General features: G+C 44.2%; 1 long non-coding RNA gene across 1 annotated transcript in view; it reads left to right on the top strand.

The window, feature by feature from the left end:
- The first annotated feature begins 211 nt into the window (after positions 1-211).
- LOC137659505 (uncharacterized) overlaps positions 212-26,641 on the top strand; it is a 35,526-nt gene continuing 9,096 nt past the window's right edge. The window contains exons 1-3 of the long non-coding RNA XR_011047560.1: positions 212-304; positions 14,132-14,313; positions 17,991-18,154. This is a non-coding gene — a long non-coding RNA (uncharacterized lncRNA). The remainder of the gene's footprint in view (positions 305-14,131; positions 14,314-17,990; positions 18,155-26,641) is intronic.

The following is a 26,641-nucleotide window of genomic DNA, read 5'->3' as shown; positions in this document are numbered from 1 at the left end:
TGTCTGCTATTATCATTAAATGTCTTGAGATTAGACTATGGTGAGATACTCCAGTTAGAATAATGTAAAAGTAAATAATGATGAACTCTAAAATACATCTCAGGATTACTATACGAGCCGTTGTAAAGATTGACTAAATGGTGTAACCTGGAACAGGACCGCCGACCGTGTCCTTGGCTTCCAAAGTTCCAAGTCTAAACTTCCAACATGGCGAGTCCTGAGTGTGTCCTTTTGTTTCCCTGAAGTCCAGCATTTTTTTTTTCCTGCTAACCTTCAAAGATTAGTCAAATGGGTACCGTCAAATGTAAGTTATTTCATGTTTATTATTATATCACATACACTACATCCCTTATGCTAAATGCCTTTTTTATGCAGTGATTATTACGACAGTGTGGCATGTGACCATGTCAAAACTTAGCAATGAAGCCACAGTTGTATGTCATATGTTTAATTCTATTAATTTACGAAAATTGCTTTGGATTTTGTGCCAAGGTGAGGTATAAACAAAGTGCCACTCCTAAATTAACCTGTTATTTATATTATGCAACCTATGTGGAAATAACCAATTTGCTTGAAGATATAATCGTGTATGGCAAGATGGCTGCCAATCCAAAACTTTAATTTCCCCCTGTGAACCGTAGCGTCCGGATATCGAGTTGAAGCGGTGGTAATTTTTCTTTAGCGCCCATTCGTTGTATTTTTTCATGAAAATTATTTTTCTTTTAGTTGTAAATTGTCTCGATATCTACCACCCTGCGTATCCCAGTAGTAATGGGGTCCCAAATCGGTCCCTAGGTGGGAATCGGTCAGAAAACTTAACATAAACGTATTTCTTGTTACTCTTAAAATATTTTATTTTTCCTTGTTTCCTGTCCTCGCTGGGCTGTTTTCCCCGTTGGAGCCCCCTAGGCTTGTAGCATCCTGCTTTTCCAACTGGGGTTGTGGCTTGACAAGTAATAATAATAATAATATATGGTTTGACGTTGATACTGTTTTTTGAATGATTTATTGTTGATTTCTCTTTTATTAATTTCCTTATTTCCTTTCCTCAGTGGGCTATTTTTCCCTATTGGAGACCTTGGGCTTATAGCATCTTGCTTTCCCAACTAGGGTTGTATCTTGGCTAGTAATAGTAATAACAGGTTGAACCAACCCCTACCGAGTCACTGCGTCCTAGGTAGCTCTATTGAGGACCGTTTTCTATACACCAGTCAGAGTGGTCTGCTTCGCTTGCGTCATATTTGGTTTCATTGTAGTGTATTACAGGGCAATGTAACCTAGGAAAACAACTACTGTTTCATATAGAAAAAAATTACGCTCTCTTCAAAAATGACACTCGTTCCCGTCGCAAATTAATAGTTTCAGAAATATATATACATCTATATCCTCCAATAATGGGGGACCCCCAGTGGGAACTCGGGGTTTTGGGTGGGGAAAACATACTGGGGAATCGATATATAAACGTAAAACAAGCCTTTTCTTCTCTATACATTACCTTCTTGAAATTATTATAACCGGAGGAAAATACAAAACAGTATATCTGGATAAACTTTGGAGGCGCCGTTACAAAGATTGTGTCATGAAAAAATACAGTAACCAGTGCTGCCAACGTCCGATGTAGATCAAATGTTATTTTGTGACCTGTCATACTACTAATTGGTAAATGTGTAGGAGAGCTCCGCGGAAGATCTTGAAGAATTTAAACACCTACAATTCACTATTATATCATATAGAACGCTTATATAATAGTCAATATATGAGCAGCTTCTATTTAACGAAGATATTCGTGTGTATAGTTATGTTTCACCTGGATTTTTTCTAAGTGTTTGTTTTTGTTTACTGTGTGATGTCTTGGCTAAAATGAGCTGTTTCACCGCCTTACTGCGTATGGCAAACTAGTTCTCAATGCTATTCTAACCAATAACAGGTGTTTTCTTGACGTCACACTGTTTGAAAACCAATCATGGCGGTTTTTACAAATCTAGCCAATGCTGACACTTATTACTTCACTTATCCCTGCTATTTTTCCACCAGTTACCACAGTTTACGTGAAGTTCCGCGGAGGAATATTTTTGCACGTCTCGGATCTCCCTTCAAACTAAAAAGCTCATTCAAACTAAAAAGCTCATTTTGCTGTAAAGTATTTTGCTCAACGTCATGGTTTGATTTTGGCAGAGAAAAAGTGCCCTAATTGTGAAAATGTGTGCCGTATAGATCACAACAAATTAGCATTCCGGTGTGATCGTAGTGTGGTTACTCGTGGGAAAAGGAAGAGGAGGTGCAATTTTTTCGTGTCTTGTTTCAAAGGTAAGTTAGATATTGAGACTAATTTGAAGTTTGTGTTCCTTTTTTTGCAAAAGGCGTTTTCATTTGAATTTGTTTCGTTTGAACTGAAACTCAATGTGGCCTTAAGGGGGGGTCGCAGGGGGGCGGAGCCCCCCCCCGGTAGGCCTAGGTAGGGGTACAGGGCCCCATAGGCTAGGTTAGGTGGGTGTCTTAGGTTCGGTGGTGCCCTGAAAATTACTGTGGCCTTAAGGGGGGGTCGCAGGGGGGGCGGAGCCCCCCCCGGTAGGCCTAGGTAGGGGTACATGGCCCCCAGGGTAGGGTAGGTATTTGTATTAGGTTCGGTAGTGCCCCGAAAAATCACTTTTCTCCTCCTCCCCCCACCCAAAAATCCCGCTTCCCACTGGGGTCCCCCATAATTGTAGTAGTAGGTTTATGCTTACATTTTCTGTGTAAGAGTTAGGTGGTTGTAGGAGGATTATCTCACAGTTTCAAGGTAACTGTAGCTCTAATTTACTGTTTTCTTTCGTTTTCTACTTTTAGAAACTTTTAAATCGAGCGCGGAGCTCTCCTACACATTTACCGGCTAGGTTAGGTGGGTTTGTTAGGTTCTGTGCCCTTTTTGTACTTTTTATATATTGAGTAAAACTTATATGGAGAAATTATTTAAAATGCATATGGAAATATCTATCATTACTATCTTTAGTAATGTCAGCGTGCCGGTGGTAACTCTGTGTACCATACGTCAACGTTGGTAACTGTGTATTATTGGTAACGTTGCTAATGTTATCGTTCGTTCGTAAGAGAAGTGACACCTTACAACTCAAAGTTATCCGAATTGGGTGATCTGTTTGTTTCCGATTGAAATGAACATCAAATTCGGTTAATTCACGTTATTTACTATAGGAAAACAATTATATATCGTTTCCCCAGTAAGTTTTCCCCACCCAAAACCCCGAGTTCCCACTGGGGGTCCCCCATTATCGTAGGATATAGATGTATATATATTTCTGAAACTATTCATTTGCGACGAAAACGAGTGTCATTTTTTAAGAGAGCGTAATTTTTTTCTATATGAAACAGTAGTTTTTTTCCTAGGTTACATTGCCCTGTAATTCACTACAAAAATACCTTTTAATGCTCATTTGTTCCGTGCAGCGTTACTTCGATGTACCATTGGGCAGGTAATGAGGCCCACTATTTTAGGCATTCAGGGTGTATGTATGATGACTGTCATGCCCCATAACTCCCTTAGGTAAAGTTGTATTGTATTACAGGGTGTGATTTTGAACAGATATATGTTTTCCTATAGTAAATGACGTGATTTAACCGAATTTGACCTTCATTTCAACCGCAAACAAACAGATCAATCAATTCGACTAACTTTCAGTTGCCAAATTGGTTGCTGTTATTAGGGATGAAATGAAGGTGAAAACTGGTTAAATCACGTTATTTTCTTCAGGAAAACATATTTTCTGTTTAAATTATTAAATATATTGTCTTTTATTATATATATTTTGTTAAAATACTTAAATATAATGACTTGTTCAAATTCGGTGTCACTTAACTTACGTATGTACTGCGAACAGTAACATTAGCAACGTTACCAACGTTACGGTGATACACAGCGTTACCAACGTTACACGGTATTATTATCGTGTGTATTTTAAAGAATTTTTCCATATACCCTTTACACTATATAAAAAAGTACAAAAAGGGTACAGAACCTAACAAACCCACCTAACCTACCCTAGAAGTTCCCAGGTCACAAACCCAATATAATGCCTTTTGTTATATCACTTCACTCACGTTACGGTAACGTTAGCACTGTTACGATAACATTATATATAATGGTTCTTGTTTCACCATTAGCTCGCTTCGCTCGCATGAAAATGAAACTTCAAGCTCGTATGTACTGGCAAGCGGTAAAGTTGAGCTGCGCATGCTAACATTACCAACGTTAAATATAATGGTTCTTTTTCCTCACTCACGATCACAGGAAAATAAAACATCACCCTCGTATGCATTGGCAATTGGTAATGCTGAGCTTCGCACTCTTAACAAAATATAATAAAACTAACACATTAAAGTTAAAGAAATTAATGACTTACCTTTATGACGACGTAACTTAGGGGTCAAGGGGGGGTGTTGTGACGGAGTCTGTGGTGTCTTAAGTGTTTTGCCTGAGATTAGCACTGCACTTGGAACACTGTAAAAGTTGGTATATTACATTACGTGATTTCAGAAAATTATCAACATTGGAATACACCAAAATAGTTTCAAGTATGGATTACTGAAGCAGTTACAATTCTCTAATACTTAGATCGTAAAATACGCAAAAGACAACACTTGAACTAACAAAGACCTGACTTGGTCAAAGGTTTCCTTGGAAGGGGGCTTGTTGGAAGGTGGGGGTAGGAAAATATTAACCCCCCCCCCTGTGCAACCTTTACATACGTATGGGTTCGTGATTGGTTAACGGAAAAGCATCGGAGTCTAGAGGGTAAACATGAATGAACAGAATGGGAAACTTGTCCAAAGCAAGTATTTATGTGAAATATAGGAGTGACAAGGTAATAACAAAATGTATAAAAGTAATATATGAAGATAAAATGGAGTGTATGATAAATAATATTTAATGGGAATATAAAATGGGGTGATTTTATAACGTATCGGATAATAAAACGAGTAATACTGGGGTCAAACGTAATATGTATACAGTACGAGGGTATTACATAACTAATCAAGTAATAGACTTGAACAGAGCTGGTAGAGAGACGAATACTTATATTTCACGCTTAGAGAAGAAGAAATCCTATTGGTGGGGGAAAAGTCTGCGCAGGGAGGTGGGGTTTTTGCGCAGAAAGTTGAAACCTGCTATGTACAAACGTACGTACAAGAGCGTCTACAACGGGCCAGTAGAATGAGAAAAATTAAATGAAAAACAGTGCTAATGTTAGCATGATACGTTAACATTTGATTTACATTACACGTTGGCAGCACTGGTTACTGTATTTTTTAATGAGACATAGTCTTAGCACCTCCAAAGTTTATCCAGATATACTGTTTTGTATTTTCCTCCGTTTATTATACATTCAAGAAGGTAATGCATAGAGAAGAGAAGGCTTGTTTTATGATTATATATCGTTTTCCCAGTATGTTTTCCCCACCCAAAACCCTGAGTTCCCACTGGGGGTCCCCCATTATCGTAGGATATATATATATATATATATATATATATATATATATATATATATCTATATCTATATCTATATCTATATCTGAAACTATTCATTTGTGACGAGAACGAGTTTCATTTTCAAAGAGCGTAATTATTTCTATAAGAAAAAGTAGTTTTTTTTCCTAGGTTACATTGCCCTGTAATACACTACAATAATACCCTCCCTTATTTTCAACCCCCTAATGTTAAGAATAGTTTTTTTATTATTATAAAAAGGTCTGTTTTAATGTTACTTTTCTCTATATTTTAATTGTTCATAATTTTTTGTATAGTTTAGTTATTTCCGTAGATCCTTTCCTCTCGGGCTAGTTTTCCCTGTTGGAGTCCTTGGGCTTATGTCAGGGTTTTCTTATTAATATTGTCTTCACTTATCATGGGCTTCTTACCCACATCCCCCTTTAAAAGAAAGTCGTATTGGATCTTTTTCATAAATTATTCTTTGTTCCGTAACCGAAATACAAACCACGCTATTTACAAAGGGTTATTACTTTTAGCGTAGCTGAAATGGCGAGCCATTAGAATTTAACGAGGGTGTATTACCCCCGCGCTAGTTAGCGGGGGGGTAGGGGAGTGGTAGCTAGCTACCCCTCCTCCCCCTCACACACAGGTGAATACTCACTTTCACTTTTGGCTCGGACTGTGACAGACGTCTCTGTCTTGGTCCTCGCTTGGCAGCCATTGTCTGTTTTGTCTTTACTTAATCGCTTACTTTTCTTTTACTCAATATATATGTAAACATGTTTTCATGTTTGTATATATATTTGAGTATAGAAATAAGTAAGTTTCCTTTTCAGATGTGTGTGTGTAGTGTACGATATCTACGTGGAGGCCTCGGCAGTTAGGCCACCACGGCCTAATTTTATGGGTTGCGATCGAGTTTGACTTCGGTCTTTCTCTCTCTCTCTCTCTTGAGGTCGTTCACCCTTTTACTATGTTTTACTACGCCCTTGTAGCTTCCTTCCCGTGTGGGTGGGGTTGCTACGCCGTACATTTTGTTTCAATTAGTTTATGAATCTAATTGTAGTTGTTAATTTTTCAGCTTGTAGAACGATTCCTTTCGGGGTTTTCGTTTTTTTCTTTAGTGTTCATTCATTTTTAAATTACATAATTACATAGTTTCATAATTATAATTGTTATAATTCTGTTTTGGTTACAGCTCTCCTTCCGCGAGTGTAAGTGGTTGTGAGGGCACGTGCCTGTTGTGTAATTCTTGTTCCTTTTCCTCGGGATTCCTCTTCGGAGCCTTCCCGGGGGAATGAATGTGTACTAATATTATTTGTTTTTATTTTTTTACAGTAACCGATCTAGTTCGTTTCTGTAATATAGCAACGGTGTGAGCTGTCTGGTTGAGTCCTGGGGATTCGGCTGTTGCTGCCTCCCCCCTTGTATTGTCGTCAGGGGCGTGTCTCCTTCTACTGGTAGTACTCCCGTGTCGACGGACAGCTCTCCAGTTCATTTTAGAACAGTCAGGAGGCTTGCCTCCTTGGGCGGATAACTTTCCTTCCGAGGGAAGTTTTTTCCTGTCCAGGCTTGAGCTTTTCCTCTTTTGGGGGGTTCTTCTCTTGCCTTTTTTTCGTGCGACTATGCTCTTGGTGCTGAGCGGTCGCACCTGCAGTTTCGCTCAAGGGGCTGGGCAACTGCAGGAGCTCCTCTTCGGAGGATTGCCCCTTTTAGGTCACTGGCTGACCAGTCTCTTCCACGAAGTGTTTCTCTTTCGTTCGCGAGAGAGTACACTCATAGAGACTCCTCTTCGGAGGTTTCTTCTGTTGCTGTTGCTGTTGGCCTCCCTCGCCGTAAGGCCCTCCGTCCGCCTCGTCGTAAGGGCCTCTCATCTCCCTATAAGGGTGCTTGAGGCGCCTTTTTGAATCTCCGTTTGCAGCCTACAACTTCTTTTTCTCGATCTTCCGTCTTGGTGCAGATGGACAGCAGTCTAATCTCGTCTTCCGACGGGCAACGGTCTTCCCGACGGACAGCGGTCTTCCGACGGACATCAGTCTCCCGGCGGACAACGTTCCCTTCGGGGCTAAGGGTTGCCCCCACGGGGGTTCTTCCCTTGCGTGTCAGGGTTTCCCTGCGCGCCCTTCTGTTCGTCAGCGCTCTCCTGTTCGTCAGCGCTTTCAAGATGATCTTCCCTGCGGTTCCTGTTACGTGCCCTGTGCGCCCACGTTCGCCCTCGCGATCTAGAACTTCGGTTCAGGTCGGGGTCAAGGACTCTTCTTCTTTGCACAGGCTTCCACGCGTAGCCTTCTGCTCGTCAGCGATCACCAGCTCGTCAGCGATCATCAGCTCGTCAGCGATCATCAGCTCGCCAGCGATCGTCAGCTCGTCAGCGATCATCAGCTCGCCAGCGATCTCCGGATCGCCCACGTGTGTTACAGCTGGCACGCCAACGTTCTCCAACACTTCTGAAGGAACATGGTTCGCCAGCTACTAGCTCAACTGCGGATGCTGATCGCCATCGCGCGACCCTCAACTGCAGATGCTGATCGCCATCGCGCGACCCTCAACTGCGGATGCTGATCGCCATCGCGCGACCCTCAACTGCGGATGCTGATCGCCATCGCGCGACCCTCAACTGCGGATGCTGATCGCCATCGCGCGACCCTCAACTGCGGATGCTGATCACCATCGCGCGACCCTCAACTGCGGATGCTGATCGCCATCGCGCGACCCTCAACTGCGGATGCTGATCGTTATCGCACAACCCTGAACGATCGCCCTCTTGCGGATGCTGATCACCATCGCACCCTTTCACGCGATTATTCACCTGCGCATGCTGCTCGCCATCGCACAACCCTGAACGATTGCCCGCTTACGCATGCTGCTCCTCATCGCACAACCCTGAACGATCGCCCTCTTGCGGATGCTGATCACCATCGCACCCTTTCACGCGATCATTCACCTGCGCATGCTGCTCGCCATCGCACAACCCTGAACGATTGCCCGCTTACGCATGCTGCTCCTCATCGCACCACCCTGAACGATCGCCCTCTTGCGGATGCTGATCACCATCGCACCCTTTCACGCGATCATTCACCTGCGCATGCTGCTCGCCATCGCACAACCCTGCACGATTGCCCGCTTACGCATGCTGCTCCTCATCGCACAACCCTGAACGCTCGCCCTCTTGCGGATGCTGATCACCATCGCACCCTATCACGCGATCATTCACCTACACATGCTGCTCGCCATCGCTTACCGCCAGCGATCTTCTTCACCTACGCGGCAGCACGATCCCTCGCCGTCACGCCCATTCGCCTGCGCGCCCGCGCGATCGCTCGCCTGCGCGCCCGCGCGATCGCTCGCCCGCGCGATCGCCCGCCTGCGCGCCCTCGCGACCGCTCGCCTGCGCGCCCGCGCGACCACTCGCCTGTGCGCCCGCGCGACCACTCGCCTGTGCGCCCGCGCGACCATTCGCCTTTGCGCGACTGTTCGCCCTCGCGCGACCATAGTTCGCGGCGAATTCCACAGCCGGTGGTAGCAGCAGGGACGCGTGCTCCTAGGCGGCACTCGGGATCACCTCCATCCAAGCACAGGTTGGTAGTGCAGGACGAAGACAGGTCAGTACAGCATTCTTCCCACCTTCTTTTCAGGCAGGAACCGTCGTGTCCTCTCCAAAGGATCGCCCGATCCCTTTCACCTTAGCGAGGATTTCGGACTCTGTGTCCTTGGAGCAGCAGACATGGTTTGATCCGCTGGCACGGGCGTTAATGAGGTTTATGAAACCAGCACTCACCGGCCAGGGTAACAAACCAGCGGCTGTCTCTCCTACGCTGAAGAGAAAGAGAGGAGTGGACTTCGTGGTGACTTCCCCCAGGGCGAAGTTGGTTCCCAAGAGGTCGGTCTCGAGGGTCCCCTCTCCTGCACGAGTACTCTCTCCTTCTCCCGCCCTGGAAGGATTTTTGGCGGGGGGGCTTTCCGTTGAAGATTTCTCCATCGGACAAGGGGTGACTGCTTACCTCTTCCTCTGGGAGCTTACCAGGTTCTTTCCCTCCTCGGTTACGGCCCGAGGTTTGGTTCAAGGAAGCTACAGGAAGATCAAGGGTACTTTCCTCCTCTCGAGCTCAGGCACCTTGGCCTTTCGTCGTTAAGTATCTACTTGCGGACAAGCTCGATGTTGTACCATCTGGACGCGCTGACTGAAGGCTTCATTCGGGTGTCTCATCTGTGGAGGTCAACGACCTCAGACACCCTTCCATCCTTGAGAAGAGTTTTGTCTTTGCCCAAGGACAGAGACTTAGACGTCTGCTGTGCGGAGTAAATCGACTTCCGGTTTCACTCCTCCAAGGCGCTTTCTTCCAGACTCTGCAGGGCTCCAGCTCCCTTTTCTTTCAACCACGTCGGCCTAAGTTATCGGCTACGACAACTGGGACAAGGTGTCCAATTGCAGTTTCCTCCTGTCAGGAACAGATGGCACGGGAGACTCCCCCGGGGGGGCATAGTCCTAAAAGGAGTTCACGAACTCTAGGATTGCAGGTTTTTTCGCTGGGAGGATGCTTAAGGTTACTCATCCGAATGACAGCTTCCCGATGCCCATTCCCGCACAATCTCTGTGAGTAGCCAAGGATATCGCGCCTGCCGTCTCTGTCAGCGAATTCAGTGTCTCTGAACCTCTATGCCATAGCATCAGCAGAGTTGCCCGGTTGGGCAGAATGATCCATACCTTAGGCGAAGGTCTTCCTTAGGATCATCGACGGCTTCACCCCCGGCCCCCTCAGTCGATCCTTTCTTGTAAGGAAGGATCTGAGAGGGGATGTCCATAGTCGACCTCTCAGCCCTGATCAAGTTTGTCGAACAAACTTCGGCCAGCGTAGACCAGCAGAATCGATCAGACTGGTAACGAGGCGACAGGACTCCTTCAACCCTGGATCGGAAGGACGGGTACTTTCAGTTTCCATTCCATCCATCTTCCAGGGTGCTCGTCGAATTCAGCCTAAACTGCAAGTATTCCTGCTTATGATGCAGTGTGGCTATCCCGCCGTGGCATAGCAGGTTTGTTTCCCCAGAGAACTCTCCCTGCCTTCCTCTTGGCCGCTCAGGTGCAGACTTCCGCCTCCTCTGCTGTTTGGAGGGCTGGTCAACTCCGGTAGGCTCGGGTTTCGACCTTCTTCAGCGCCGGGAAAAGCTTCCGAATGCTGACCATGAGTGTGGGCTCATGGTATTTTGCTTGGAGCCTTCTCTTCCTCTGCCTCAACATCTGGAGTATCTGGCCATGATATTGAGTCAACCGCCTTACCACGTTGGAAACCCCGCTTCTCGTCCGGCCAGCGAGGTTAAGCAACGTCGGTACTTGGATGGGTGACCACCTGGGGACGCCAGATTCTGTTACCACATCCTCCGAGCCTTCCTTTCGGTTCACCGTGGCAAGACTGAGGAGAGTCGCAGTACCTGTTCTCAGTCAAGCAGAGTTTTCAGCCCTACCTTGGAACGTTTCCTAGTTCTTCTTTCCTCATTGACCCGTTTATAGTCCGAACGGTCGCCTCAGGATAAGTTCCATGTGGGGCGATCCAAGTTCCGGTGGCTTCAGGCAATGTTTAACCGGACTCCCTGGCCCTATGGGACCAGCGGAACTATTAAACCTACAATGGGTGTTGACCTATGGAGCCTCTTGATGGTAGTGGATATTCTCGTCCTTTCCCCACATTCTTGATGCGGTTCTCGGACTCGTCAAAGGAAAGGGGGGGGGGGGCATGTTCCGGTCCAGGCCTATGGTCAAGACCTGAAGGATACCTCTCCATCATTCAGGCAGGCTTAAGGGCCTTAGTCTGGCCCCTCTTCAGATCCTACCGCTCCTGCCAAGTCGCCCCGTTGCGTGTCGACTTCATGCTAACCAGCAGGGGACGCATTTTCACACCTTCACATCTTGCAGTAGAGATATCGGGATGATTGAGATTCTCTCAATTCCACCATCGGCTCTCTCATTCCAGGCAGGGGAATGTTTCTCTCAGACTATCCGAGCAGAGCCTCATAGAGAGAGTGTACCTAGGGGTCTTTGACCTTGGGTAACCAGCAAGTGCTGGTCTGGGGGACCTGATCGCGACAGCTTGGAACCTCAAGCTTCCGCTAGTTTTCCCCCCAGTCTCAGACCCCGAGACTCTGGCAAGATGCATTCCGGTGATGGTGGGACAACTTCGACGCCTGCGTCTTCCCTCCTTTTTGTCTGCGGACAATGGGTCTCAACAAAACCAGGTTGTCTGTCAACCTTTCAATGGGAGAGCTCCACTGGGACTATGTGCAGAACGGTTTCTGGACCCTCTGCTTCCCCTGACGGAACTCCCGGGAGAGCTTCTCCCACGGCGCAGACTACTCAAGCAACCACACTGCGACATCTCTCCCGAACCGGGGCGTCGCTTCGGCTTCATGCCTGGAGACACTACGCTTCCTCCTCTAGAAGAGACAACCCGCTACAGTCGCGGTACGGAGGTCGCGTCATCTGCGATAGTCATCCACAGGGGTCTCCCAGGCAAAGTGAAGAGTCTAAGGTGGTTGGTGCCGTGGGAGATATACCTCTTCCCGTGAGGCCTCTTCTCCAGCAATAACGGTCTTATTGCCTTTCGGCGGGAGGAAACTCCTTTCCGCTCTTGGCAATGAAGCCTGTCGCTCAGCCTTTCCCTGACCTTCAGGCTTAAAGGAATAACTTTTTCCTGCCCGCTGGATCTATCCTCGCTCATGCGAAGCTACGATCGTCCCTGCCCTAGTCGGAGGAAGACCTCCAACTTGGAGCATGGCTCGGACTTTTAGTCCTTTAAGAGATCTTCTCAAGACCCTTTTACGACAGGCCTCGGATTGTATTCCGCCCTGGGTCTTCTGCTCACTCTGGCCACGGCCAGTGTGTAAGCAATCTTCTTGGTCTCTTACTACTCCCCCCCTTTCTAAGGAAGAGGGGAAGGCAACATTCAGGCTCGCTCCTGAGTTGTTGGCTAGACTCAGAATCTGTGGGTCCCGACCCTTCGGTCCGATTCATTCAAGATTTTGAGTCTCCATTCTGTGTCTGATGTCCCAAGACCTTCTCTTTCTTGCCAGTACAGGAATCGAGAGGTTAGCGCTGGGAACAGCTGCAGTTTGGCCTCAGTTGCAGCCGATTTGGGAACACAAGGAGGACATGGGGGGAGAGTCACCAGTATACCTCTTCAGCCCGGACTCAAGGACATTCATCTCGACCTGTCTTCAGACCCTCCCCCGTCACGTCGCCCTACAGCACGATGTTGGATACATCGCAACGTCCCTCGCCTTCGAGTAATACTACTCTGTGACGCAGGTGCTACAAGCTGGAGTCTGGAAGCGTCTGATGACCTTCGCAGCCCGCTTCCTGCAGGGCGTGACCCACAGGAGTCTCGATACGTTTTCTATCGCTCTGTGGTGGCTACACAACAGCTGGTCTAACCTCAGGCTCCTTTTTGGACAGGTAGCAGAAGGTTGAGGGCATTGTTATCAGGTTTTAGTCTGCATGAACGAAAGAAGTATGTCTGGCCCTTACTTCTTTCTTCATCATCCCCTCTACGGGGAAGCAGCATCCTGGTCTCTGCATAGCTGACCTCGAACCTCTGCAGGTAAACCATGCTTCCTTGTGTTCCGAGTATTGAGTCAATACTGTCGCGTCCCCCATACCCTGACGAGGTGGTATTGGGAACGTCTTAACCCAGAGTTCCTTCTGGAACTCCAGGTCAACTGCCTAAGACGGGTCACACTTCTTCCTTCACACACAAGCTTACGTAGGCCATATGGTTCCTTGCGGTGCAAGGAACTTGTGAGGTGCAGGGACTCCTTTTCTCGAGTGCGACTCACTCGGATTCTGAGTCCCCGGGTAAAGCCAAAGCCAGTATGGCTGGGGACTTTCCACCCTTCCTAAGGGATAAGTCACCCTTTGTAAATAGCGTGGTTTGTATTTCGGTTACGGAACAAATGACAAATTCGAAGATAATTTGTATTTTTCCTAACCATACAAACCTTAGCTATTTACACATATTTGCCCGCCAGCCCTGTCCCCCAAGACAAGTCCTACCTCTAAGTGAAAGTGAGTATTCACCTGTGTGTGAGGGGGAGGAGGGGTAGCTAGCTACCACTCCCCTACCCCCCCGCTAACTAGCGCGGGGGTAATACACCCTCGTTAAATTCTAATGGCTCGCCATTTCAGCTACGCTAAAAGTAATAACCCTTTGTAAATAGCTAAGGTTTGTATGGTTAGGAAAAATACAAATTATCTTCGAATTTGTCATTTTTGGGCTGTACAGACTCTTCTTGACGTTCGTGTAAAAAGCGAACAAATACAGCTGTAATTTTATTATATTTAAGATAGCAAAGTTTTCATGATATCTAATAACACTACCTGAATTTGTACCCTTCATCAACTTTTAAGTTGTTTCAGAAATAGGTTTGATAAGGGTGTCTTGCTAATTTTATAGCTATTTCAAAGTGGCATAACTGTTTGTTTGACATTGCAAGAATTAAGATTAAACCATTAGGCTCACTACATGTTTTATTGAACCATTTAATGCCTACATTTTCAAAGTTTCTTGCATGTTAAAGTTAACCTTGTGTAACAAATTAATTTAGTCATAGTCTTTGTCTGTTTTTCATGAGTTTAGCCATCTCTTGGTTCTTTAAAAGGTAGAGGTATCTGGTGTCAGTTCCTGTAACATCCGGAGAGATGCACACCAGAATGTTAGGGCAAGCCCAACCCACTGGTGACCATCCCCAGCAGTATCCTCCCCAGTAAATGGATTAAACTTACGCTCGCTGCCCGGTATCAATCTGCTGCCATGTGAATGCCAGGCGAACGAGTTACCGAGGTACTGTACGTGCCACGAGATAAATTATTAATGTAGCTCTTGAGAAACTTATCACTTTCATTAAGCGACCTTCTTGTAGATTCCATTGTTAATTACTAATATGCAACTGTGGATTAGCCAAAATTAGTCTGGTTGAATGATTTGTACCTTATAACTTAACATGATGCTATTAAAGTCATATACTGTAGGTTGCAGTAGTGGAGCCATTGTAAAATTCTGTTGGTTGATTTTGCTCCCATTGTTTCATGATACAGTAATGTATAGCCTTGTATCCAAATGCTACAGTATTACTACAGCACATAAATTAAGTACTACAGTAGTTAGTTTCCTTTGGCTATAAAGTTAATGATAAATTTATGTTGTTACTGGTGTATATGGGAAATGTTGCAGAAAATGTTAAAAGTTATCAAGCCTGGATTGAGTCGTACTATATCAAGGTTGAGTTACTTGTGAGAAGTGCAATTCTGTACTACACAGCATAGTTAAATGACTAGGGAAAGATGCACATAGATGTGTGCCCAAGTTATATTATTGTGATATTTATCTCTGCCTGTGAAGTTGAAAGGTGGTTATGTTTTTGCCCTTGTTTGTTGGTGAACATCTTCCTGACCACAATTTTAATTGAAGAGTAATAAAACTTGCAGGGATTGTTATGTAGAAAGCTGGAAATTATTTAATTTTGGATGGTCAGGGTCACGGTCAAGCAAAATGTCCAATTCATGTAATCAACCATAACTTTGGACATTGTCACAGAAACTTCAAACTTGGTTCATATTCAAGTGTATGAAAATCCACATCAATTAATACATATGAAGGTCAAGGTTACGAAATACAGTAAGCTCTTATTGAGTGTCCCGCTAGTTAGTCATTGCGATTTCTTTTCAATATTGTCAGTTTGCTACTGTCTTGACTCATCTTAAAGCAACTGCAGTGTTCCCCCTCATTTTTGCCTGGGCGTTGAGTGACCTTAGACCAGAATGGCCGGCCGTATGGCCCAAATTCTCTAAAAGGTAATGCCGTGCTTTTGCATGATTTTCATACCGTAGGGTAAAGTGCAAATGATCAACAGTAGGAAAGGTTTATTTGTTATTGAAAATATTTCCAATGAATTACAGACTTAATTTAAATCAAGATATTTATAACCTGATACCTCCGAAGGAATTAAGTTTTCCTATACTTGGGGCTTGAATATGGCCATTTAACTAATGCTCCTGTTGCGTAAAACATTAACAATTGAACATATTTCATGTGAATGAATGAAAGTGATATCATGTATTGATCTTAAATCACTTAATCTTTTTTTATTATTATATTATTATTACTTGCTATGCTACAACCCTAGTTTGAAAAGCAGAATGCTATAAGCGCCAACAGTGAAAATAGCCCAGAGAGGAAAGAAAACCAGGAAAAATAAAATATCCTAAGAACACTAACATTAAAATAAATACTTCCTTTATATACTATAAAAACTTTAACAAAACAAGAGGAAGAGAAACGAGATAGAAAGGTGTGCCCGAGTGTACCCTCAAGTAAGAGAACTCTAACCCAAGACAGTGGAAGACCATGGTACAGAGGCTATGGCACTACCCAAGACTAGAGAACAATGGTTTGATTTTGGAGTGTCCTTCTCCTAGAAGAGCTGCTTACCATAGCTAAAGAGTCTCTTCTACCCTTACCAAGAGAAAAGTAGCCACTGGACAATTACATAGAAGTAGTTAACCCCTTGGGTGAAGAAGAATTGTTTGGTAATCTCAGTGTTGTCAAGTGAATGAGGACAGAGGAGAATCTGTAAAGAATAGGCCAGACTATTCAGTGTATGTGTAGGCAGAGGGAAAGAACCGTAACCAGAGAGAAGGATCCAATGCAGTACTGTCTGGCCAGTCAATGGACCCCATAACTCTCTAGCAGTAGTATCTCAATGGGCAACTGGTACCACTCTGGCCAACCTACTACCTATCAATTGTAACCTTATGATCCCTTTATTTTCTCTCCATGTAAAAACAAACATCCAAACCAGCCTCGTACGAACTAATATATTGGAATCAGTATTACATTAGATTTAATTATTTTCTCTACACAAGAACAAACCCCAAAATTAGTCCTATACAAGCTATAGATTGGAATCAATAGTTTGGTTGAACTTTTTATCTACCAGACATTTATTTACCACTACTTTCTACCAGGTAGAAAGAGTAGAAGACTTTAGCTATGGTAAGCAGCTCTTATAGGAGAAGGACATGCCAATATTAAACCATTGTCGTAAGGATAGAAGACACTTTACCTATGGGAAGCAGCTCTTATAGAAAACACTCCAATATTAAATCATTGTTCTCTAGTCTTTGGTAGGGCCATAGCCTCTTTATCATGGTCTTCCACTGCCTTGGGTTAGAGTTTTCTTTCTTGAAGGTGCACTCAGGTGCACTATTCATTTTTCATTATTTTCTTTCCTCACTGGGCTATTTTCGAGTTGGAGCCCTTGGGCTTATAGCATCCAGCTTTTCCAACTAGGGTTGTAGCTTAGCTAGTAATAATACGGTGCATTGCTCCCAGCATCTAATTATTGCCTCTCCCCGGCGTACCCAGGTCATCTCGTATAGTTGATTTAAAGAAGGAAGACAGTATTAGAAAGGAAATGAGGAAGTGGGTAACCTATAGTCAATTTGTTTTAATGAGGCGCATTTGCACTGACTCGCAGAAGTGCCCTTTTAGCTTGGAAAAGTTTCCTGAGCGCTGATTGGTTAGAATTATCTTGTCCAACCAATCAGCGATCAGGAAAGATTTCCGAGCTAAAATGGCACTGCTGAGAGTCTGTGGAAATCTGTCTCGCTAAAAAAAATTGATTATAGATATCAGATTTTTTATTTGTGATGAACACAACGTTGGTTGAATTGAGTATTGAATTTAATATTGAATAAATGCAATGTATAGAGCAATATAATTGTTTAATCCATCTAAAAAATGAAATTAATAGATTTTTATTGTATCATATTTCTTTGATTTCTGAATAAGACAAAAAAATTTTTTTTTTTAATGTAAATTGTCTGTGAAGTGTATTGAGTCCAATAGATTTAAAAGGTATTATGAGGACTTGACTGGGAATTGTCCTAAGGCATTCATCGAGGTCACCTTTGGTAACAGACCCAAAATTTTAACAGCAGTTTCAGCTCCGACCTCGGTGAAGGGTAACAGAAAGGTCATGATTGACTACTAGGTTGAGTTATCAAAGGGACAAACTGGTTTCTCAATCCTAATACCTGATATGTTGGCCTAGTATCATAACAAGATAGAACTTCTGTATTTATTATTAATATACTGAAGTTCCTTAACACTTAATGAACAAACATTCAGAGATAGACAATTCCAACTGAAATCATAAATTTTAGATGGTGTCAAAAGTTCATCAGGAAATACAGTAATAAAAAAAATTTTCTTTACTTTTGCAGCTGAAAATTGTAGACATGGGAGTTGAGTGAATCCTACATTTGGCCAAAATTTAACATAATTTGAATTATCATCAGCTTTCTGGAACCTGTTACGGTTGTAAATTGAGGACATTCTTTACTATTTTACAGGCCAAAGATTGAAAGACAGTATAGGATAAGGTTATTTTTTATACAACTGTGTTCAACTATATTAATACTGCAATTTAAAACTAATGACTTATATGAAATTTGCAGATGGAATCTTTCAACAACTATGAGGGTGGATTTTTTACTGAGCTTTTTTATCCAATAACTCAATGATGACCACAATTAGAGGCCCATATATATACTGGGGTTAATACCAGCATTAGCAAGATGATGATGTCATGCCAAAATACAAGTGGAGAAGAATTGCCCGAGTAAGTAATAAAGAAATATCCTGTAGTTTTATCCTGGGGATCCTTTCTCTCATACCAGATTCCAGTGATAAACTAGGAAAGCTTTTCCAACAGGGCCTGTTGTTTAGCTAGTAATAATGATGTGTTTGAGTTTGGAAATAGTTTATTAAGTCTATGTGTGGGTTTTGGAACAGGGTAACTTGTTCTGGATGTTTGGAAATATACAGATCAAGATAATCTCTACAAGGTACAGTTGCTAATACTTCCCAAAACCGTGAGGGGTTTGGAACAATTGCACAAGAGAGACCTTTTTGCTTTCATATTTGGGTAGACTTTACTGAACCTCGACATTGCCATTACTGTCTGCTTTTAGTGTGGGATTCAGAAATGGACTTTTTGAAGTAATTTAAACACAAATTTTCCATTAAGAAGTTGTATCAGTACTTTCCGAAGTTCACGAGCATCACCCACCCTCCTCTCAGTGCTGTGTTGGAAAAGTTCCTTTAGCTATAGACAGATTTTCAGGTTGGAATAAGTAATTAGAACAAGGGTAGTCATGCATTCACCCAAGTAACCTCCTGATAGGGCAGCAGCTATGCATGGCTGGGAGCTGTAAACATGTCAGCATATAACAAGAGCATCAGCCATAGAAAATTTTATATAAAGTTTGGAATTTGGAACTTTCCCTTCAATAGGGGGAACAGCACTGAACTTCGTTCAAATACAGTATCTTTTAACCAAGATATTGTTTCTTTGGAAGCAGACAAAATACTGACTCCTTGTTGAACCTTCCCGTGATTAGATACCAGTTTGCTAGAAAAAAAAAAAGGGGGGGGGGCAAAGAAAGCACAATAACTTAAGAGTAATACCCCACTTTAGCTCAGTTTGATGTGTATCTTTCGATTTTGTTGCTTGTCCTCAAGTGTTGAATATGAAATAAAATTCACATTACTTCTGTTCCTACATTGTAAATGAATGATGATTACTGTACTTCACATGGAAGCATACATTATTAATGTAGGTTTGTTCCATAACTGGAATACAAACCACGCTTTTTAAATATTTAACTTAGCCGGTGAATATATAATAGCTGACGTCTCCGGCGGCTCGACAGAAAAACACAAAAACTCGCGAGCGATCGCTATCAAGGTTGCGGGTGTGCCCACCAGCGCCAACTATCGGCCAGATACCGCATATACATGTAAACAGCTTCAATTCTTCTCTGTCGGTCTGATCGACAAGGTGTTCATTACTCGCTGTTAACCTGGAGTCTTGGTGAAGTACTTCCTTTTGGTTTGAGCTTTCGCTGTGCAGGTGTTTTATCTTCAACTTAAACTCTTGAACTCTTTTTTTGGATAGATTTAATTGTTGATGACTTTGGATTGTTTTTTGGACTTTCTTTGACTTTTCAAAATGGCTGACCCTTCTCCAATTCCTAGATTTCGTAAATGTAATGCTAGGGATTGCAATAAGCGTCTTCCAAAGGCCTCTCTCGACCCACATACTGTGTGTTCTAATTGTCGGGGTAAAACCTGTCAATTAGGAGATCGGTGTGATGAGTGCGTGGGCCTTTCGGAATTCGATTGGCTTGAGTTTGACAAGTATTCTCGTAAGCTAGAGAGAGATAGGGTGAGGAGAAGTTCCTCTAGATCATTAGAATTTTCCTCCTCCCATGCCCCTGAACCTAATCCTTCCCCAGTAGTAGTTGTGCCTGAACCCTCTACTAGCACTCAGGAACCATCAATGCGGGATATGTTACGTGCCATTCATGCTTTGGGCGAGAGAGTTGAGTCGTTAGCTACGGACCGTAATCAACTCATGGCGGACGTAAAAGAGTTAGAGTGCCACATTAGAAAATCGTGGGAAAGTGATTAGTGCGCAAAGTGTTATCAGTGTTGCGACCGAGGGTTCGTCTGTTCGTGCCTGTCGTTCGCCTAGTCCGAGACCTCTTGCAAGCTCCCAAGCCCCAGGGAGAAGTAATGTCGTAGGACTTATGGGTTCGAGAGGCTTTAACCAATGAACAGACGTTCCCTCTATGGTTTCAGGCGTGTCTCGTCAAGACCGCCCCTACCATAAGACGAGCGAGACGGTTTTCTCCTCGTCATCCGAAGGCTTATCGCGTAAGAAACCGTGGAGCAAGGTTTCGAGACCCTTAAAGCGAAAGTCAGTCCCTTCAGGACAGGTCCAGCGTCCTGGTTGTAGCCATTGGGACAGCTCTGACCCTGTGCAGTCATCGGAAGACTGCTCGCCGCCTAAACAGAAGCGTAACACAGGCTCCGAGAGTCTTAGTGTAGGCAATGTTTTGCAGTCACAGACGTTACCCTCGTCTCTTACCGCACCCATTCCCGTTGATCCTAAATGGGTTGTACTGCAAGACATGCAGAATAAGCTTGCCTCTCTTATGGAGGACTATTCTGCTGAAAAGGTTCACGATGATCCTCGCCGTTTAGCTGATCAAGATCCTGGCCGTCAGCCGCCCAAACGAGCCTTTGCTCGTCCTGTTGACGTTGACGTTACAAAGTCACGTCAGTCACGTTTTGTAGAGCCTCACTCGATGCAGTCCCGTGTTGACTTTCAGCCGCTTGTGGACGTTCAGCCGCTGCCGGATCTTGATCAGGACGTTCGCCAACCAGCGAAGTTGACTTGTTTTGACGTTGAGCGTCAAGCACCGCAGTCAAGAGTTGTTTTGACTGCTCAGTCTAGGCAGTCAAGGCAGTCTCGAGTTGACGTCGAGCGTCCTCCCGCTCCTGTTGTTGTTGCTAGTCAGTCTGTTAAGCAGTTACATGATGTAGCGTCCTGGACTGCTACTGATGCTCCGGTGCGTGGACTCTGCTTGTCAAGCATTGCCACCAAGGCAGGTCTCTCCCTTGCTTGAGACTCAGCAGTTATCGGACGAAGCTCCTTCAGATGAGGACGTTGCTGATACTCATCCTGATGATAATCCTTCAGATGTAGATGAACCTAAGGCGGTTCCTCCTTCGATGGATTTCAAGAAGATCATGGTGATTTTCAAGGATCTTTTTCCAGATCACTTTGTTGCTGTTGCTCCTCGTTCGCCTCCGTCTGAGTTTGCTCTAGGCTTAGGTGCTACCAAGCCAGCCTTTACTAAGCTAGTGCTTTCTCACTCTTCTAAGAGGGCTTTACGTCTTCTAGGCGACTGGTTGGATACCAGGAGGAGTTTGGGAAAGACGGCCTTTGCCTTCCCTCCTTCTAAGCTTGCTTCTAGATCGAGCATCTGGTATAACACGGGAGAAGTTCTCGGCTTGGGAGTCCCTGCCTCTGCCCAGGGTGACTTCTCAAGCCTCGTAGACTCTCCCCGTCGCCTGGCCATGAGACGCTCGAAGATTTGTTGGTCCTCCTCGGACCTTGACCATCTACTTAAAGGCGTATACAGAGCCTTTGAAGTGTTTAACTTTCTTGACTGGTCATTAGGAGCTTTAAGTAGGAAGATCTCGTCTGCCAACCAAGATGTTTCCTTACTTATCATGTCCTGTATGGATAAAGCCATCCGCGATGGCTCCAATGAGCTCGCCTCCACCTTTACGTCGGGAGTCTTAAAGAAGAGAGAAACCCTTTGCTCTCTCCTTTCGGCAGGAGTTACTCCCTGTCAGAGATCGGAACTGCTCTATGCTCCCTTATCAGCGGCCTTGTTTCCACAACAGCTGGTTAAGGATATAGCTGCTTCGCTTGTGCAGAAGGATACCCATGACCTGATGGCGTCCTCTGCTCGCAAAGGGGCTCCTTCTTCATCCTTTGCTGTGAGACCCAGGATCGAGACTCCTGCGTCTAGATTTATTCCGCCCTTTCGTGGCAGAGCTCCCAGCAGGGGAAGCTCTCGTGCCGAGGGAAAGAGAGGTAAGAAGAGAGGAGCCAAGTCCTCCCGTGGCAGAGTCTGACTGCCCACAGCCTCAGACAGCAGTAGGTGCCAGATTGAAGAGCTTCTGGCAGGCCTGGGAGAAGAGGGGTGCAGACCTAGAGTCTGTTCTGTTGCTCAGAGAGGGGTACAAAATACCGTTTGTACGCAAACCTCCTCTAGTAACAACTCCCATAGACCTCTCTCCCAGGTACCGAGAGGAGTCAAAGAGACAAGCCCTAAATCAAGAAGTGTGTCTGTTGCTAGAGAAGGGAGCGGTGGTGAAAGTCTCAGACCTTCAATCACCGGGGTTTTACAACCGTCTCTTCCTAGTCCCAAAGCATACAGGAGGTTGGAGGCCTGTGCTAGACGACAGTGCGCTCAACGTTTTTGTTACAAAAACAAAATTCACGATGGAGACCACGAAGTCCGTCTTAGCAGTGGTCAGAAAGGGAGACTGGATGGTCTCTCTCGACCTACGAGATGCGTACTTCCACATTCCTATACACCCGGATTCCCAACCGTTTCTGAGGTTTGTTTACAGGAATGTGGTGTACCAGTTTCGAGCCCTGTGCTTTGGCCTCATGAGGAATGTGGCAAAATTCCTCCATCTATCGGGAATCCGAGCCTCCCTGTACTAGGACGACTGGCTTCTCAGAGCATCGTCCAGTCATCGCTGTCTGCAGGATCTACATTGGACGTTGGGTCTGGCCAAGGATTTGGGACTTTTGGTCAACCTAGAAAAGTCCCAACTGGTCCCATCCCAGACTATTCTATATTTGGGGATGGAGATTCGCAGTCCAGTTTTTCGGGCTTTTCCGTCTGCCACCCGAATAGAACAAGCCCTGCTCAAAGTCCAACTAATGCTGAAAAGAGAACGTTGTTCAGTCAGGAGTTGGATGAGTCTCGTAGGGACTCTCTCATCCCTGGAGCAGTTTGTCTCGCTTGGGAGACTACACCTTCGACCTCTCCAGTTCCATCTAGCCTCTCACTGGAACAAGGACAAGACGTTAGAGACGGTATCAATCCCAGTCTTCGAACCAGTAAAGGCATGCCTGAAATGGTGGGACAGCAATATCAGTCGGAGAGAGGGACTATCTCTAGCAGTCAAGAACCCAAACCACGTGTTGTTCTCAGACGCGTCGGATTTGGGTTGGGGTGCGACCCTGGACGGTCGGGAATGCTCGGGTCTGTGGACCTCAAGTCAGAAGAGCATGCACATCAACGGCAAGGAGCTATTAGCAGTCCACTTGGCCTTGATGAAATTCGAAAGCATTCTTCGAAACAAAGTGGTAGAGGTCAACTCAGACAACACCACAGCTTTGGCGTACATCTCCAAGCAAGGAGGCACACACTCCCACACGCTGTACGAGATCGCAAGGGACCTTCTCATATGGTCAAGAAATCGAGGCATCTCCCTGTTGATGAGATTCATCCAGGGGGACTTGAACGTCTTGGCAGACTGTCTCAGTCGGAGGGGTCAGGTGATACCCACGGAATGGACCCTCCACAAGGACGTGTGCAAGAGTCTTTGGGCGACTTGGGGTCAACCCACCATAGACCTCTTTGCCACCTCGTTGACCAAAAGGTTACCAATCTATTGCTCACCAGTCCCAGATCCAGAGGCGATCCACATAGACGCGTTTCTACTGGATTGGTCTCATCTGGATTTACAGTGAACCCTCGCTACTTCGCGGTTCGACCATCGCGGATTCACCACTTCGCGGATTTTTTTCATAACCCATGTATATACATATATCGCGGATTTTCCAGAAATATCGAAAATACCGCGAAGTGACCGATGGTGCGAGATTGGAGAAAGTAAGGAAAATTGAATCGTGATTGTTTTTCAATATAAATGAAACTTTGAGGAGCAACAAAGATATCATTTGTTAGAGAGATAGAGAGAGGTAAGGAATGGGAGGTAGTGAAAAGTAGCCCACAGAGAGAGAGAGAGAGAGAGAGAGAGAGAGAGAGAGAGAGAGAGAGAGAGAGAGAGAGAGAGAGAGAGTGTGTGTGTGTGTGTGTGTGAGTGAGTGAGTTTAAATGTAATAAACAAAAAAAAATTGATAGGTTATAACACATTGGTGCTTATGTAATATCAACTGTAGACGGTTTGAATAAGTTAAGAAATGGTATGAATGATACTTTGTTAGTGTATTCGTACACACTCAAGAGCGGCAGCTAGATGACAGCTGATCTAATCACAGCCAAAAGTAAAAAAAAAAAGAAGTCAACAATACTCGATTTTTAAAACAAACCCGAAATTTAAAAACAAAAGTACAGCTTTCTTAATGTGCAATTAACTATTTAAAGAGTGGCAATTTTCTAGAATAAAATGATATTTCCCAAAAAATAGTGGTTTGCTGATGAAATCGGATGCCGTATTTTTAGCTATGATTGAAATGGATGTAGACTCGGCCTAATTATTTCGTTTCGTATTTAATTGACACTAAGAAAACTAATTTTAGCTTCTTCATCTAAATGTAAGTATTGTACATATAACACGAAGAGAGAGAGAGAGAGAGAGAGAGAGAGAGAGAGAGAGAGAGAGAATCAGCTGTTGTACTCAAATGGCGTGTTTTTTGTTTCGTGAGAATTTCATCGCTACGACTTTAACAACAACATACTGGACTTTAACAACAACATACTGTACTGAACTTTACAGTATTATACAGACTACTGTAATATGATAAAGTAAAATATTTGTAATCTATTTTATATGAAATGGGGCTATTTTTTTTTGTTTAAAATTTACATTTACGTATGTAAAACAACTCTCTCTCTCTCTCTCTCTCTCTCTCTCTCTCTCTCTCTCTCTCAGATTGTTTTCCTGCTTTGCTACGTATGTATGATTTTATATAGATACGGTAAATAATATTTGTAATAACATATTTTATTAAAGCTTTTACTGTAATATCATTATTTATCACTTTCATCATGCGCGTTAAATTCCTTAGTTTGTTTACTGAGCGTACTTTATGACACCGTCGTTTCAGGCGGCGTCATAAAGAAAAACATTTCATTTGGAAGTCCTAAGAAAAATTAAGTAAAACATTAGTAATAACCGAATCAACATACTGTACTGAATAATCAATATAATCGATGCAGAAACTAACCTATACACAGATGTGTAAATGCGTTGTTTCTTCATTATAATCAGAGATAAACGTAAACAAAACATTGGTTGCCATTTTTTATCGTGCTTTTTGGCGTGTTTAGGAAACGCATGATATAAAGTCGCCCTTAATATTTGTGCCTGTTTTAGTTTAGGGTACGTTAGTACATGCATTAAGTGTTCTGTACATTAAAGGGTAGTTTGTTAACAGTACTACGTACAAGGGAAAGTTTTAAAAGTCTGAATATACATGTTAAATAAATAGGTAAATATGCTGTCACTACTTCGCGGATTTTCACCTATCGCGGCCGGGTCTGGAACCTATCTACCGCGATAAACGAGGGTTCACTGTATATGCATTCCCACCATTCAAGATAGTCAACAAAGTACTGCAGAAGTTCGCCTCTCACGAAGGGACAAGGTTGACGTTGGTTGCTCCCCTCTGGCCCGCGAGAGAGTGGTTCACCGAGGTACTTCAATGGCTGGTAGACATTCCAAGAAGTCTTCCTCTAAGGGTAGATCTCTTACGTCAGCCCCACGTAAAGAATGTTCATCAAAGCCTCCCCGCGCTTCGTCTGACTGCCTTCAGACTATTGAGAGACTCTCAAGAGCTCAAGGCTTTTCGAAGGAGGCAGCCAGTGCGATTGCGAGAGCTAGGAGAGCTTCTACCATCAGAGTATACCAGTCGAAGTGGGAAGTCTTTCGAGACTGGTGCAAGTCAGCATCTGTGTCCTCTTCCAGTACCTCTGTAGCCCAAATCGCAGATTTTCTTTTACATCTGAGAAATGTTCGCTCCCTCTCAGCTCCCACGATTAAGGGCTACAGGAGCATGTTGGCTTCGGTCTTTCGTCATAGAGGCTTAGATCTTTCCAACAATAAAGATCTCCAGGATCTCCTTAAGTCTTTCGAGACCTCTAAGGAACGTCGTTTGACAACTCCTGGATGGAACTTAGACGTGGTCCTAAGGTTCCTCATGTCAGACAGGTTTGAGCCATTACATTCAGCCTCCCTAAAGGATCTCACCCTCAAGACGCTTTTCCTAGTGTGCTTGGCTTCGGCTAAAAGGGTCAGGGAAATTCATGCCTTCAGTAAGAACATCGGCTTTTCTGCAGAAAAAGCCACATGTTCACTTCAACTTGGTTTCCTGGCCAAAAATGAACTGCCTTCTCGTCCTTGGCCTAAGTCCTTTGATATATCTTGCCTGTCAGAAATCGTAGGCAACGAACTTGAAAGAGTGCTGTGTCCAGTTAGAGCTCTTAAGTTCTACTTAGCTTGTACTAAGTCCTTACGAGGTGGATCTGAGGCATTATGGTGCTCAGTTAAGAAACCATCATTGCCTATGTCAAAGAATGCTTTGTCATATTTTATCAGATTTTTAATACGAGAGGCTCATTCTCACTTGAATGAAAAAGACCGATGCTTGCTTAAAGTTAAGACGCACGAAGTAAGAGCTATAGCAACTTCCGTGGCCTTTAAGCGAAATAAATCTCTGCAAAGTATTATGGACGCGACCTTTTGGAGAAGCAAGTCGGTATTC

This window comes from Palaemon carinicauda, chromosome 20, assembly GCF_036898095.1.
Source record: "Palaemon carinicauda isolate YSFRI2023 chromosome 20, ASM3689809v2, whole genome shotgun sequence".
In the NCBI taxonomy this organism is placed as follows: Eukaryota; Metazoa; Arthropoda; class Malacostraca; order Decapoda; family Palaemonidae; genus Palaemon; species Palaemon carinicauda.
Note: the sequence above shows the minus strand (reverse complement) of the source record. Positions and strands in the feature narration are given on the sequence as shown.